Below are 16,118 nucleotides of genomic sequence, written 5' to 3' on the forward strand. Positions count from 1 at the left end.
TCTTATTGGCAAAGTAAAAAAGTCGAGCCAATTCCACAAGGGTTTTTAAAAATATAAATGTTGTTCTAATTGATAGTGATTTTGATACCGGTCTTGGAAGTAAGGATCGGGTCCTCATTCCCCAATGTTGAAAATTAAACACCGAGGCAAGCACAAGCATAGAAAGCAAGTTTTATTTAAGAAAGAGAACAGAGTTCTCCAGAGAGAAATTGGGGCCCAGAACTGGGTGCCCTCAAGATGGGGTGTGTCTTGCTTATTTATGGATCCCAGATTTCCTCTCCCTTTCCACCTTCTCTTTCTTTCCTGTACCTGCCTAAGGGCAGGAAAGAACGTCCCAGGGGGTAATCATTAGCAACTCCTTGTGTTGAGGAGAGCCATTCCCAGAGCATTAGCAAAGAATTGGGTGTGTGTGTGTGTGGTGGGGGGGTGCAGTTCTCTGGAGATGTAAGCAACCCATTTCCTTTTCTTTGGTAATTAGCCCTAATCTTTCCAACTCAATCATTTTTACTATCTATGATGACTACCTATCCTTCCCCCATCTCAATTTTTATGTTTATTTTATTACTACCTTGTGGGAATTTCCCCATATATTCTTTAGTCATTTAAACCATTGTATGCAATGAATATCTATAAAATTAATTTTTATGGTTGTGTGGCATTATTTTTAGGAAAAAAAATGTCATGATCACAAAAGAGATAATACAGAAAATATTCTAGTACGATTGAGACCAGACAGCCTTCTGCAAATTGTTCTGCCTTTGCATGCCCTTGCCCCACTGTAATCTCCACACCTGCTACTTTGACTTCTAAGAACTACGATCAATCTGTCAATCTGGAAGCCAGAAAGGTTTGACAGACAGGAGACACCTTCTAATGACTGGAGGGATCAAAGGAGATGGGCCAGGAAATTTTGATCCCGACTCTGACCCCTCTTCAGAGAGGCAAAGTTTTAGCAGTCGCCATGTCCCTTAACAATCTTATTTCCCGTGAGGAAGCCTGGTTCCAAGAGGTGAGCACCCAAAGACTCTAGAAAAACCATGTTCTCTCCATCCCACTTAGGTTACTAACGGCTTCCTTAGGGGCCTCAAGGACCCTCCTTGTGGCTCTTAATCCCACCTACACTTCTATAAATAGCCCTTCAAGGGATCTTGTACTTCAAGATCTCAGCTAAGCAAGCATTCTGTTTCCCACTGGGACCCATATTGATACAATCACCAAATATCAGTCTTGCAATAAATTTCTGGTATTCAAAGGTACTCCAAAGCTTTTACTTTTTTTTTTTCCCCTCTAACTTTTTATGCTGCATTTACATCTAGCTGAGAGACTAGAGGGAGGGAAAAATACTCTGGATCTTTAATACAATTTGAAAATAAATTTCCCAGTCCTTAACAAATAGTTAGTGTGATCTACCTTTTGACCCAGAAGTCTTACTATTTAGACTCTGTCATTTAGTAATACTAACTTAAGTGTTTAATGATACATCTCAGGAATCACAAACCTAAGGACCCATGAGAACAAGCAGATGCTTTAGATGAGAAAAGCCAGTCAAGTGCTAATAGAAAGAGCAGGGATAGTAGCAGATGGAGTAACCATGAATTTATGAATACAGCAGCCCTACTCTGTCAAAGCTAGTCTTTGAAATGCAAAAACTAAACCTAGCAACTATTAATTTTTAAATATTTTAGAGAAGCCAAAACTCTCCAGGTTCATTTAAATGATCTCAATTGAAAAATTTTGAATGATATTTTTAAATTATTTTAAATGATATGGAATTCAAACCAAATGAAATGTAGCCTTTGTGTTTTTTTTGTTTTGTTTTGTTTGTTTCTGCACCATTCCTAGAAGTATTGCAATACCAAGTCGATGAATAGAGTTGTTGGAGCAAATTCCCATTTCATCTCTTATTTCTAAAAATCTGTTGAGTATATTGTCCTCAACAGAGGACACATAAGATATTAAACTGACATAAACAAATACTACACTTGATCCTAACTGAAAGCTTGAGAAGTGATAAACTAGTAGTTTAGATCTGACCCTCAGAAGCAGTTTTTATCTTTGAAGGATATATAAGAATGTAATTAGCCTCACTGTTTGAAGTAGCAAACATTTAGAGACAAACTTAACAGCATTCATGAGGTAGATTTTTTTGATACATTTGGGCTGGTATGTCCCAATTAAAAGAACAACACAGATCTATATGTAACTAAAGAGGATATGCTATTTACAGTCAAGTTATTTTAAGGAACTTTCAAAAATAACACAAAAACGAGGATCTGATATTTGAAAATATTTGCATTGTGTAATTGTGTATACATGAATAAAAAATCATTCTGAAAACAACTACATCAGATTGCTGCCAGTAGTTTAAAAACCAGTGTGAATGGAAATAGAATTTTTTTTATCTTTCTATACTTTTCTTCTTACTAATTTTTCACAGAGTTATAATATGTAGGTCATTAAAATAAAAATAATATCCAGTTAAAAGTTTCTGAAACTTCAATGTTGATCAAACAGATTTGGGAAGTTTTGTATCGTCATGAACTACAGCAAAAAGAAATAGTCAATAAATGTTGGCAATTAAATTGTGTTAGGCACATTTCATTGCATGTATTAACTCAGTTGAAACTCACAACAACTTTCAAGACATAGTGTCTATCATTTTCCACACTTAATTACCATCAAAACTAAGGTCCAAAAGTGTTCAAAGTCACATAGCTTTGAAGTGGTGGAACTAGTCTTCAAAGTATTAGTTTACCTCAAGACCTGTACACTAAACCCCAATAACACTGCCTAAATACTGTTCATGAGATGCCAATAATTCATAATGATTCAATATAAAATAAGATAATGTCACCCAAGTTCTTATTCATAACTTATGTATATTTAATTAATAAAAAAATCATGAGAATATTTTATTCAAGTTAAAAATAACTTTCTTATTGGGAGGAAAACAACCCACAAAGAATTTTCATATCTCTTTTGTATAAGTTTTTCCTGAGGCTTAAGAGTTTATAGATTTACCTCTCTCCATACTAAAGCAGTCAATAGCTGTCTTTAAATATTCAGCCAAAGAAACATTTCAGTTGTCTTGGTGATAGAAGCCAAAACATGATTTAAATAAAGGTCAAGGTCATTTTATCTTCTGGGGAAGAAAGAAGTATTGACTTTGTGAACTCAAAGAATAATATAGGAGATCAAAATGTTTTGAAGGCATGCCTCATAACATCAGAAGTTTCCTGTGTTATGCAAGACCACAATAGATCTGTCTTTGAAGAATGATTCATTGTGGGCTTGGTACATAACAGGCAATAGTTTAGAACATGCTAGAGTGGCTTCAGAATTTTCCCTCCACAAGTTCCTACTCTTTGCATCACTTTATCCAGCATTAATCAAGGTGAAGGACTGAGTTTTGACTCAGAAGAAAGATTTCAATTTTGTCATCAGTGCTTTCCAGAAAATGGTATAATTATGGCAAAAGAGATCCCGGTGCTATAAGGTTAAATCAATATTGAAGTTATTCATATTTACCAAGGGATGGAATGTAGCATACTTTCCTTCTGTCTTCAGCAGAAGCATGAATAATTCTCACCCTACTTCTCTCAATTCAACACATGAGCTCACCTCCAGGGCATCTTCAAGGCCTCAGAATGAATTATTCTTTGGTCCTACTTTTGCTTTTGTTTTTGATTTGCTAGCAAGAATAACTCAATATATTACATGTCACTTTAACAGGAAAATTCTTTTTTTTTAAAGAAAGGAAAGTTAAAACAGATTCATAAATGCTTAAGGATTAAGAGAAAAAATGATATATAAAATTGTAACTCATCCCCAAACTATCAATTTCAAACTATTAGTTGAGTACATGACAAAGACAAGAGGAAGGGACAGCTGTGTGCTTAGTCCTGTGGAATAAACTGAATTAATTTGAGAGATATAATGAAGTGAGTTAAAGCTGCAAGAGATGTAACAATTTAAGAAAAGATTTCATTTTGTTCACCTATTTTGGGACACAAAACCCAAGGCCATTATCCAGAGATAAGAGTATTACAGCTGGAAGATAAAGATATAAAATTGTCCAGATCAAAGCTTTACCTGCACTAGGGATGAAAGGTGACAGATGGCTAGATTATATCTGAAGCAAAGAGCCAATTTAAGAAAGAAATATACCAAGAAACACTACAATTTCTTGGTGACTACTGAAGTCCATCTATGATACTTGCATGTTCCCCCTAGACAGGTACAAAAGAAGCAAAAAAAAAAACAACTATTTTTATAGTTTTAACTAAGACCTAACAGCATATTACTGCTAAGTCTATAACTTCACTTGTAAAGTTCAGAAACATCTTGCCACCTGCTTTCTAGACATTCCAACCAGAATCCCATATATCTGGATCCAAATAGTGTGAACTCTTGAAAGTATGGAATTAATCTACACAGACTTGACTCTCAGCCTCACAAACTAGAGTCCTTCTGATTCTTTGTAATATCTGTATATATGCCCTTAGTTGGGCAGGAGGTCAATGTTTTTGCATGTGCAAAGCACTCAGTACAGTGTTGCATGAAGTATATGCCCAAAATATGTTACCTTGTCAACACCATCATTATAGGCACAATATTCATGTTAATTATATTGATATAACATTAATATCAATTGAATATTTATAAAATAGAACCCTTCATCTATTTCTGAAACCTGATATTCCTCCTGCATTTCCTATTTTGATGAATTTCAGCAGTATATACATTTTTTTCTAAATCAAAATCCTATAGAATATCTTCTCAATTTCCATCCCCCACTCAACTTGTCCTTACCAACCCAGATTTCTCTTGTTAAGATCCCATTCACTCTTCTTTAAGGTAAAGTAATATTCCATTATGTATATATGCCACACTATACACATGTATGATTACACTACTAGAATGATCTGAACCATATACAGCCAGAGGAATAAGAAGTTGTGCTCCATTTGTGTACAATATGTCCAAATGCATTCTACCTAAAATAATAATAATAATAATAATAATAAAAATATCCTATTCACTGTGTTCTGTCCCAACAGACCGCTTACATTTTACCAAAAATAGATCTTTATCTTTAAACTGTTTTCTCTGCCTGAAATCCTTCTCTTGATGAACTTGATTGCTAACACATACTGTAAAAAAATCTTCTGGATAAATATTACTACCTTTAGAATGGTTTTCATAATATCCACCCTACCAAATCAAGCAGAACCGCTTATTTCTTCTCTATGTTTCTTCCCATGAATACTCAAAATACACGACCTACATCCAATGCAGTAACTACCACAGCACATTGCAGTAGTTAGGTTTCTGTTCTATGTCTGTGAGGAATCCTTAGTGCTGGGTCTTGTTTAGCTCAGGAAACCTGAGGGACATGAACCGCCAACAATGTAATGAGAATAGGGACAGAGACTATGGTCACTAAATTTCTTAATGTTCCTGTTCACTTCAAGATGTGCTTTCCCAAAAGACAGCTTACATTATATTTATAGAGTTTTTAAATCGCAACTGCCACATTAATCTGTATTTATGATAAAATATCACTCTTTCACGAACATTGCTGTTTGTGCCCTATACATTCTGAGACAGCATGCCTAAATTCAAGTCTTTCCTTGCTATCAGCTTATAGGCAAAAATATGAACCATCTCAAAAGAAATGTCTTATAATCCATCTCTAAATTCCTGGCATTTGATAAAATTAAGTTACAGAGTTTAACCAAAGGGGAAAATATTTCTAAATTGAATCTATTTGTGATATACTGGTTTAAAATTCAAAACTGCCAACATATTCTGTTTACTCCCTTGGCATCTGCTGCATCTGCCAACTGGTGGCCAAAAATTAGAGCAGACTTAACTAATTAGAAGGGTCCCCATCTGGTAGCTGAACTTCTTGTTTATGCTTCCTTTACATTCTAAGTACAGAGATTCGAACCAGAACTTTTGTGGTTTGCAGTGGAGGAGGAGGCTCTCCTGGCTGGCCTCTGAGCTATTGTCCTGCTGAGCTGAACTTGGCCCAGATGGAAGTGTTCTCTGTGTTTTATGGCCTCCCTCCCTGTGCTCCCCTTGGGATGAATCATCTTTGCCACAGGAGTTTCCATTGTCTCTCAAAACACTTTTTTTTTTCATTCATTTTTTATCTCTGTAGGCCTAAACCTAGGACTGTGAGTACTTTATGGAGAAATAAAAGCTTCCAAAAAGAATCTGTGATTTGGTAAAGTCAATGCTATCCTAGGAACAACATTTCTTCCAGCTACATCCCATGTAGTTCATTTCCTCAGGGTTTTCATTTAATCATTGTGAGTGTCGTTTCATAACAAAGCAAACTTCTTGCAGAATCCTGCAGTGGGTACGATCACTGATTGGATTAAAACTTCCATTATAGTCCTGGTCCTTAAGTACTGAGGACAAGAGGACAAAGCAGGCTGCTCTGGCACAGGGGGAAGGTCTGTGTTTCACGCAGAGTTACCCTCCTGAGCTGAGCTCAGAGTTCCAGGCCTGACTCAGGTGGGCTCCTACCCTCAGTGCATCCTTTCTACTCTCACCTGCAATGCAAGGTCAGGGGCTGCAGGCGGTCCACCACTAAGCTCTGCTGGACCAGGGCCAGTGCACTCCTGAATTCCTTGCTTGAAGATTGGGAAAACTGCTTCCCACCCTCACTCAGTTAGAGGCTTGGCTTGAAGCTTCCAAGGAAGATTCCAAGAAACTGATTATGTTTTCTGGAATTTACTTCTTCATTTTCTTCATAATGAATATCTTAAGAGAGATACTGGCATGATTGGATATTCCTATAGACCAGATTTTGCTGATTTGGGAAAATAAAGACTGTGGATTATCTCAGAGTATTGTTGCTCATAATATTGGGAAATGCTTCCTTTGGAAACTGTCAAAAACATACTTTTGAGTGTATCTCACTCTTGAACTCAGAAAAGTCAGATATTTTTGGACCTCTGATTCCATTTTTACTGATATGTTGTATTTAGCAAGTAATGAAGAAACCAGTTGTCTCAGATTTCAAAATAGTATGTGGAAACTGGGAAGAAGAAAAAAGTAAATTCTTTCATCCTTGCAATTAGCTTGAGATCCATGGTCACTTGCTGTGAGACACAGTAAACTAAAAAAAAAAAAAAAATCTTCCTATAAGCAAAACTGCAATTAATAATTAATTAATTTGAAAAATAGCTACCCTTGAAGATGAGCTAACTTTTCTTTGCTCTCAGATTGCTGAGATGATAGAAATGCAGGAACTGAGTCGTTGGACTTGAGAGGGAATTCCAGTGGTACAGGACAATGCCATCATCCGGGACTATCCAAATGAATGTAGAACCAGATCAGTTTCCAAATGTAGTACTTTCTTCTCCTTCTCCACCACCATTGCCTCCTCAGTTTTCTTCTTTTCAGTCTTCAAATTTTCTTCCCCTATTACCAGGATCTACTAATATTTGCAACTCAGATAATCCAGCAACTGAAATGAAAAAACAGCATTCAGGTGCTAGTAAGACCTATCATATTAAGGGTTCAAAAAAAAAAAAAAAAAAAAAAACCAGAGAAAAAAGGATGTGCCAAACATGCTGGATGTTCTAAAGGATATAAATTAGATTAAGCTTCCTGCTATTGAAAGATCATCTGGTGGTAGACCCATTCATAAGAGGAAGAATCAAAGTTCACATTTGAATCCAGCATCTTTAATATAATATGCACTTATGCAGAGATTTGCATTCCAAAAATAGGATTCCTTTGACTAAAAAAAGAAAAAAAAATATCTTGGGAGTCTTTCTCATTTTCTAGTCCAAAAACTTCAAGGTTTGGGCATCACATTTTACAGTCAGAAAGACAGCAATCTAAGGGAAGAACTAATAAGCATAAAAGCTGTTAGCCAAGGGATCAGCCACAAAAGCTCTGTTACACTTAGTAGGAAAGATGCAGAATTATGAATGGCATGTCTTTTACCACTTTTCAAAAGATCTCATCCTCTTCTAAGTGAGCTTGGATGAAGCCTGTATCCTAGGATCTAGTAGTACCCATGTCTCAGGAAGTCTCTTAAGAATATCCATCTCTGCTTGGGGAAGGGCCAGTATTTAACTGACTACTGAAGAGAGTTATGTATATGGATTTTGTTTCTGTATACATTAATATTATTGAAAGTAGAATGTACACTTCAGGATTTTCCTAAGCTATTATGACTTCCTAATTTAAGAGCCTTTGAGTCTTTTGAAAATTGGTAGTGATCTGGTTTACATGGCCTCCAGCAACTTGGAGATTTTCAAAGGGGATAAAATTAAAATTTTTCACTAAGAAAGTCATAGTTTTCATCATAGGATTGACCTTTCTAAAACCTCTTCTGAGATTACAAATTAGTCTTGGACACAAATTTTTACTGTTTAAGTGCTATAAGTCTTAAGAGAATCTTATTGACAAGTTTTGCCTGCATTTGCTATGTAAATATATATGCCTGACATATGTATTTCCTTTGTTTATTATTATATTTATACTCTGTTTCTTTATGAATAGATTGTATAAAAATGTGTCTTTTGAACACAGAAAAAATCATGGTTGCTATTAGTTGTGTGTCCCTTAGCAATTTTACCTAATCTCATTACACTTTGGTTTCCTCAACTGCAAATTTAGAGCACTACTTTAATTGCTGTTTCATAGCATTATGAGGATTAAATGAGAAATTATGTGTAAAGTGCCTAGCACTACAGCCTAGCATAAAGGAAATTTGTCAAAAATTATTATTGACAAAAGAGGTCTAAAATAATATATTCTCTTTTCATTTTTATTTTAACTAATACATAAAGAGATAAAAATTGTATATATTAATGGAACACCATGTGACATAGTCTTTACAAGCATAAAACATATTGCACTAGATGGTTGTTTTGGAGCTCAGTTATTTTGTCATGTTTTTGAAATTTCTCTTAGAAGCATTCCTGAACACATTCCAGTCAATATTAAACAAAAATTAACAGCATGATGTGTGTCTGAAGAAAACAAGCATAAGATTAATATATTATTAAGAGCAACAAAAATACTCTACTAATTAATTAATTAATTAATTTATTTATTTATTTTGTCTATTCTCCATTATTAATTTTTCTCCCTTTAGCAGATAAGAAGTGATAGTAAATTTGAAAACAAACTTAACTGGGAAGAAGTTGAGCAGTTTTAAGCCTGTTTACAAGAACAGGTAAGACATGACCTCTATCATCAAAGAATTCATAGTGTTTGGAAGAGCTGGTGATGGGATAAATAACTATGTTTTCATATAATTAACCCAAGACTGTGATATAAAGTCTGGGAAAACTTCTGGGAGAAATGACACCTGAGATGCATTGCTAAATGGTTCTAGGAGTTCATGAAGCTGTGTGATAGACGAGAGCTGTTACAGTTAGAAAGAGCTGTGTGAGCTCCATCATGGAGTGGAGATTGGAACAGTATGGTGTTTTGTTTTGTTTTGTATCAAGCAGGTTAGAATGGCAGAACCCTAGTGTGCATGGCAGGCAGCAGGGAGGGCCTAGATGAGAGAGGAGACAGGGCAAATGTAGAAAACTTTGTCTAGGGATTCATGACACAATGGAGATATTAGAAGGTTTAAATCTTTAAAATACATTTTAAATACTTTTTTAAGAACATTGAGGAGGACAGATCTGAAGAAGCTATTAAGATGAATTTGGTGCAAATCAGCCATTAGCTAAGGAAAGATGGCCTCCACTAGGACAGTAATAGTTTGAGTAGAGAAGCTAACATAGATGCCCCACTCAAAAAAAAAAAAAAAAAAAAAAGGATGTATAATTGGAAGTCCTTGGTGTTCTAAAAATGTAAGTGTTGAATATGGTATGGTAAATCTGGTGCATCCATCCATAGAAGAAATGAGAATGAGCTTGGAAGGAAGGAACTTAGTATACTCAGAGGTCCTAGGGAGGACTCCACAGATGCCATGCAGGGTCTCAGGGGACCATGTCCTTGAGAAGGCAGAGGAGAGGAACCAAAAACAGCTTACATGATGACAGTTACTGGAGTTTCCTCCAAAAAGGCAAGATGAAGCGAGGTAAACAGTGAATGACAGGCAAGTTTGGAAAATTTTAGTAGGCTCTAAGCCACAGGAGCGGTCCCTAGTTGTCTGGTGCCTGATCCTAGTTGTCTGGTGCCTGATCCTAAAATATTCCTTTATTCAGATAAAGGAATATGCTCCCTAGGGTGCACAGGTCAGATAGAGAAGGACAGGAGCTGAGTTGGTTAATTTGCTTCAAAGGCATTCTCCTAATCGAATCCTTTGCTATCTGTGAGAATTGACTAGTGACAAAGATGTCTCTTTGACCAACTCTAATCAGACTTCTCTGAGCCCTTTCATGACTAGGCTCCACTTTATCTATGCACCCTTGAAGAAAACACTAACTTAGTTTCTAATAGCTCCAGGTTGTATCCCTCCTATGACCCTAGGAGCCTCTTAAATCTGTCTAGCTGAGAAAACTAAAGACACCTGAAGATAGGCAGGCCTCTGTGTCCCAATCTCTGAGAGGGTGGGAACGTAACTTTGATCAGTGCTCCTTAGCAAACACAGATGGGTTTCAATGGAACTGACGCCTTTTCTCATTTTTGAACACTGTCAGTTCCCTGACTCCATTAGACCCTCTACTCCTATCCCTCCTGACTCCTTCATTCTCTCCATGAAATGCCCACTCAATGTTGTATAAATTCAAGTTGAGTTCAGTTCATTTTGGACTCTTTTCTACACTGCAAAAGTATATCACTGATTAAAACCTGTACTTACTACTTTGGGGTCCAACTTGGCTTATCTTCAACACTAGTTTGAGGAGGGGCAGTCTTTCTCCAGCCAAAAAGGTTTCCTAAGATACCAAAATATTTAAATACACAGAAAACGAAAACCACATATATAATACATTTGGTCACTAATCGGATCTGGGGCATGTGTCCCTGTAGTCAAGGAGAAGAAGGACACCTCAATTTGTAGTTGGGTGATTAGGGGAAATGTGGGGCCACCCATGAAACCAAAGAACAGAAGAAGAGAAATGAGGCTATGCAAGAAGATAAGAAATTTAATTGAATTTGCAGTGTTTTATTGCACACGAGGACAAAGGTTTGGAAAAATTGTCAGCATATTGTTTATAAATCATGGGTGTTTTAGTCAGCTTTTCAGCTGTGCTGACTAAAAGACCTGACAAGAACAATTTTAAGAAGGAAAAGTTTATTTGGGGGCTCAGGGTTTCAGAGGTCTCAGTCCATAGACTGCCAGCTCCATTCCTTGGGGCTCAAGATGAGGTAGAACATCATGGAGGAAGAGTGTGGTGAAGAGAAGCAGCTCACATGATGATCAAGAAGCAGAGAGAGACTCCACTTGCCAGATACAAAATATACACCCCAAAGGCACACTGCCAATGCCCCATCTCTTCTAGCCTCATCCTATCTGCCTTTGTCGACCACTCAATTAATCCCATCAGGAGATTAATTCACTGATTGGATTAAGGTTCTCAAAGTCCAATCATTGCTTTTAGGAAGTACCTCACATCCCAACCATAAAAATGGAAATGAATGTGAATATTCAAAAAGCAGATAGAAGGAGAAAAGGAGTAGTTTAAGAGTGAAAATATAGGGGGACATAATTTTCTTTTAATACCAGGAATTAAACCCAGGGGCACTAGACCACTGAGCCAAATCCCAGCCCTTTTTATGTTTTATTTTGAGACAGGGTCTCGCTAAGTTGCTCTGGCTGGCTTTGAACTTGTGATCCTCCTGCCTCAGCCCCCAGAACCTCTGGAATTACAGGCGTGCACTACCTTGCCCAGTGGGACATGAACGTTTAATGAACAGAAAAAGAAGAGGAACCCATGACAATGAAAGAGAATTAACAGTCAGGGGGTCAAGAGAGAACAAAATTATGGAAGACTAAGACACAAAGCAACAGAGGAAGGACAATGACAAATGCATAATGAGGATACCATGACATAACTTCAGGCCTAACATGTGTAAAGAGTCAGCATGGACTTTAGAGTCAGACAAATGAGGATTCAAGTCCCACTTCCACAATATTCTATTTGTGTGACCTTGGGCAGGTTATTTTAAACTATAGGGTTCCATTTCCAGTAGAAATGAGGCTATACACCTCCCTGTGAAATTCTCTGGGAAGACTCAATCAGACAGTTAAGTAAAATACCCTGCACAGTGCTGAGAAACGAATCCATCATTAGGGTTATCTATTTTGATTTTTTTTTCCTAAAAATACTAATACTCTACCTTGGCTCCATAGTTTAAGTTGTCCAATCAACAAATAAACAGTATGATTTCTGCAAGTTGATTATGTGAATATGTGAACATGAGCACCATGCAATAACCATTCCTCAAAACCCTGGTGTGCACCTCAGCATATATAGATAATGCATTTATGATTTAACAGGCAATTCCTAGTGGATTCTTATAATCACAGGCCTAGCACTCCATCAATCTAGATAATTCCTTTAGATACAATGAAAGCTAAAGAATTTCCACTGTGCTTTGATGGATCTTTGATATGGAATTTATCATATTATATGCAACACATTTTAGACACTTAGAAGAAGTTGGTTCTAAAGTGAAACAATAGTTTCCAAGCCAGCCTAAACCTCTATTCTCTTGCCTTTAAATTTAGACACAACTATCTATCACAGTTGCTCTCAGAGAGAAGACATGAAACATATAAAAACCTAAAGGAAGCATAGCATACAATAAAGGTACAAATACAACTTGGGTGTTACCAGATCGAATGCATTTTACTAAGTTCTCTAAAGGATCCAAAAAAACCCTCTGTACACCAGAAATAACACTCTTCAATAGAAGGGACATGGTGTATTCAAAGATGAAGAAATTGTGTCAACATGAGCCTACCAGAAAAGACTCCAAAATTGTAGAGTAAGTACTATGTAAAGAATAAACTTGCAATAAGTAGATTCATTCAACAATTGTATCATATTCAAGGATGAGGAATTAGTGGTTAAAAAAAAAGTCTCCCCAGGGCAATGCCTTGTCTGTAAGAATGCATTATGTGAGTAAGGAACAGCCTGTGCAAGGGTTTGAGGCTTTCTACTAAATTAAATGCAAGAGAAAAGTAAATGTTTTAAATGTGATATTTTGAAAGGCTTACAGTAAATATAGCCAAAACTTGAATATTTTGTCAAACTATAACTTATTTGATATCATTACAACTGACAAAATTCACATCAGTCTTACTATTTCATTGTCAGCATCTTTTATACAATTTGTCAAAATAATGTGAATAATAGATGGTCCAAGAACATAACTTACTCTGTGACCCCTGTTATGCTACTGATACAGCCAGTTGTTGTGGAAAACAAGCATTGCATAATAAAGCCAAAAAGCTAAAAAGACTAACAAAGACCTCAACAGAACATCCTCCACTCCCATTGCAGGTTGTGAAATCTTACCTAATGTGGAGTCAGCTGGGTGCCTATGCTGATTTAAAGTGTCTAGAAAGAAAGTGATTGGTGCTGTCTTTTGACCTCATGTGTTGTTGTTGTTGTTAATTTTAGGATACAAGTTGCTTTCAATATTTAAAGACAAAAATTCACAATTTACCAAGCATAGTATAGGTATAGTCCTTGGAATTGCAATGATAAGTATCTTATTTTTAAAAAATACTTTAGATATTTCTAGTTGTGTTTTATGTTTTTACAAAATGCAGTGCTTAAAAATTCCAAACAATTTTTAAAATGCACAGTGAAACGTTAGGCTGAATTACATCAAATTGCCAATTTTGTAGATCAAAAATTGATGATTTTATATGATCCAACCTAATATATAACTTGGAAAATATCGGTAATGAGTTAGAAATGAAATATAGGATGCACATATTCAGCTCTCAAAGAAATATAACCTCACCAAAACAATGAAAACTCTCAGGTAAACAGGTAAACAGGTTTATCTGTATGCCCCTTCCTGATCTCAAGCCCACCTCCCCACAATCGCAGTACCATCACTGAGGTAACAACTGTCATAAATATGTAGGTTTCCTTTATAAGCATTTCTTTATACTTTATTGAAATGCTCCCATTATGACCACTATAGTACAAGTTTCCTGAGTACATGTACATGAGTTTCCCTGAGATGATACCTGAGCACAGAGGTGCTGACTTACAAATCCTGTGCACCCTCTTCATCTCTGAATATTGCCCATGGTTTCCCAATGTGCTGTTGTAATTATATTCTCAGCAGTAGTTAAAAGTCCATATGGAGCCACATCTGCATAGGACATCATGATTAGAAATTTAAATTGTATTCAATGTGAAGCATATAGTCTATCTTTGTGGATTTAATCTGCATTTTCCTGATTACTAGTAAAATAATTATGTATTAAGTATAAATGTTGCAGTTTCCAAATGAGCATGTTGTATATTTACTGTAGATTTATGAACTATCTGGAGTGCTAATAGGCATCACTTGAAATCTATTTGAATGAGAGTCCTAGGAACCACTTAGGAGACAGGCAATTCCTATGCACATACTTAGCTAAAGGCCAATTGGATAACTAAGAGGAGAAGTAAGTCTCAAAGTTGTTTAGATTAAAAGCCCATGCACTCTTCCATTCACTCCTCTGAATCACCCTCATGGACTCATGAATGAATTCTAGAGAGAGAACAAGCATAGACAAGAATCTAAAAATCTCTGTTGTTTAGATCTCTAAGACCTGAAAGCTAAAGGCCACATGCTTTGCAGTCTGCATAAGAGGGTGTGTTTCATTACAATTGCACACTCCACACTCAGGATGCTGTGGTTTCCCCTGCTCTCCCACTCTGGACCTGGCCAGAGCTCCAGAGGACTTCAGTGCCCATGGGCCACCTCAGAGCTTATAGCCGGATTCTTCACACAGTTCATCTGTTCAGGCGTGAGACTGGTTTGGCTTTGTGACAGATCACTCTTCTCTGCTTCAATATCCCTTTCCATTGCTTTCCACCAATAAAATGAAATAAACTAGGTATCAAAACATTACATGTTACCCTGTTCATATGTACATTTTTATGTTTATGCATCATTTAAAAAATTTTTAAAAATAAAATATGCCCCTACATGTATAGATTTAGAAGCAGAAACACTAACCATTGTTTTCTCATGTGCTCTGATGTAATTTTTAATGTATGTGCTTAAATAGACAAAGAAGCAATTAGATCTCCTTGATAATGATGGTCAATTTTAAGATGTTAAGAATATTTAAAAAAAAGGAAGAAAAAAAATAAGAAGAAAAATAGCAGAACTTAACATTTTTGTTCCATTTTTGTAGTTACCTGGCATATTTTACGTCTAAGTCCTGCCCACTCACATAGGATACAGGCTTTTACAGTGCTAGTAACACACTTTGTGTCTTTTGACCTTGAGGCCCTATAATTGGCATCCCAGGTCCCCTACAGTGTTTGTGAATGATTATAACAACAGGCACTTCGAAGTCTGCATAACTAGGTAGAAAACTTGAAGAATTAACTCTTAGCCCTTTGGTTTTACATAAGAGAAAACAATTGCTATTAAATATATTAGTAATACAACATATTAATTTTTTTCTTTAGAAGATTGGAGATTTAAAGAAAAGCAGGAAGATGATCCTCTTTTAATTTGAAATAAAACTATGAAGAACAATAAACAATTTTATTTTAAGTTTTTGAGTCCCAATTTGCTACCACTTTGGGGCATTATGATAAGCCAAAAAACTCTCTCTGCCTCTGCTCCTACTTATGGTTAGTTAGTATTTCTCTCCCTGCTTCCTGCACCCATCTTTACTCATCTGCTCTGTGAGGCTGGGGCTAGGATTTTATTTTTTTTAATTTTTTTATTAGTTGTTCAAAACATTACATGGCTCTTGGCATATCATATTTCATACATTTGATTCAAGTGGGTTATGAACTCCCATTTTTTCCCTGTATACAAATTGCAGAATGACATCAGTTACACATCCACGTTTTTACATACTGCCATACTAGTGTATGTTGTATTCTGCTGCCCTTCCTATCCTCTACTATCCACCCTCCCCTCCCCTCCCCTCCCATCTTCTCTCTCTACCCCATCTACTGTAATTCATTTCTCTCCCTTGGTTTTTTTCC

The 16,118-nt window shown here is 36.3% G+C and overlaps 1 non-coding gene and 1 pseudogene across 1 annotated transcript; one reads left to right on the forward strand and one right to left on the reverse strand.

The window, feature by feature from the left end:
- Positions 1–1,822: 1,822 nt before the first annotated feature.
- On the reverse strand, positions 1,823–2,012 carry LOC125616603. The gene has a single exon (XR_007347340.1). It is a non-coding gene; the product is annotated as a U2 spliceosomal RNA (small nuclear RNA).
- Positions 2,013–6,885: 4,873 nt separating this feature from the next.
- Positions 6,886–7,952, forward strand: LOC107142773 (annotated as a pseudogene).
- Positions 7,953–16,118: the final 8,166 nt, after the last annotated feature.

The sequence above is a fragment of the Marmota marmota genome, unplaced genomic scaffold (assembly GCF_001458135.2).
Source record: "Marmota marmota marmota unplaced genomic scaffold, marMar, whole genome shotgun sequence".
In the NCBI taxonomy this organism is placed as follows: Eukaryota; Metazoa; Chordata; class Mammalia; order Rodentia; family Sciuridae; genus Marmota; species Marmota marmota.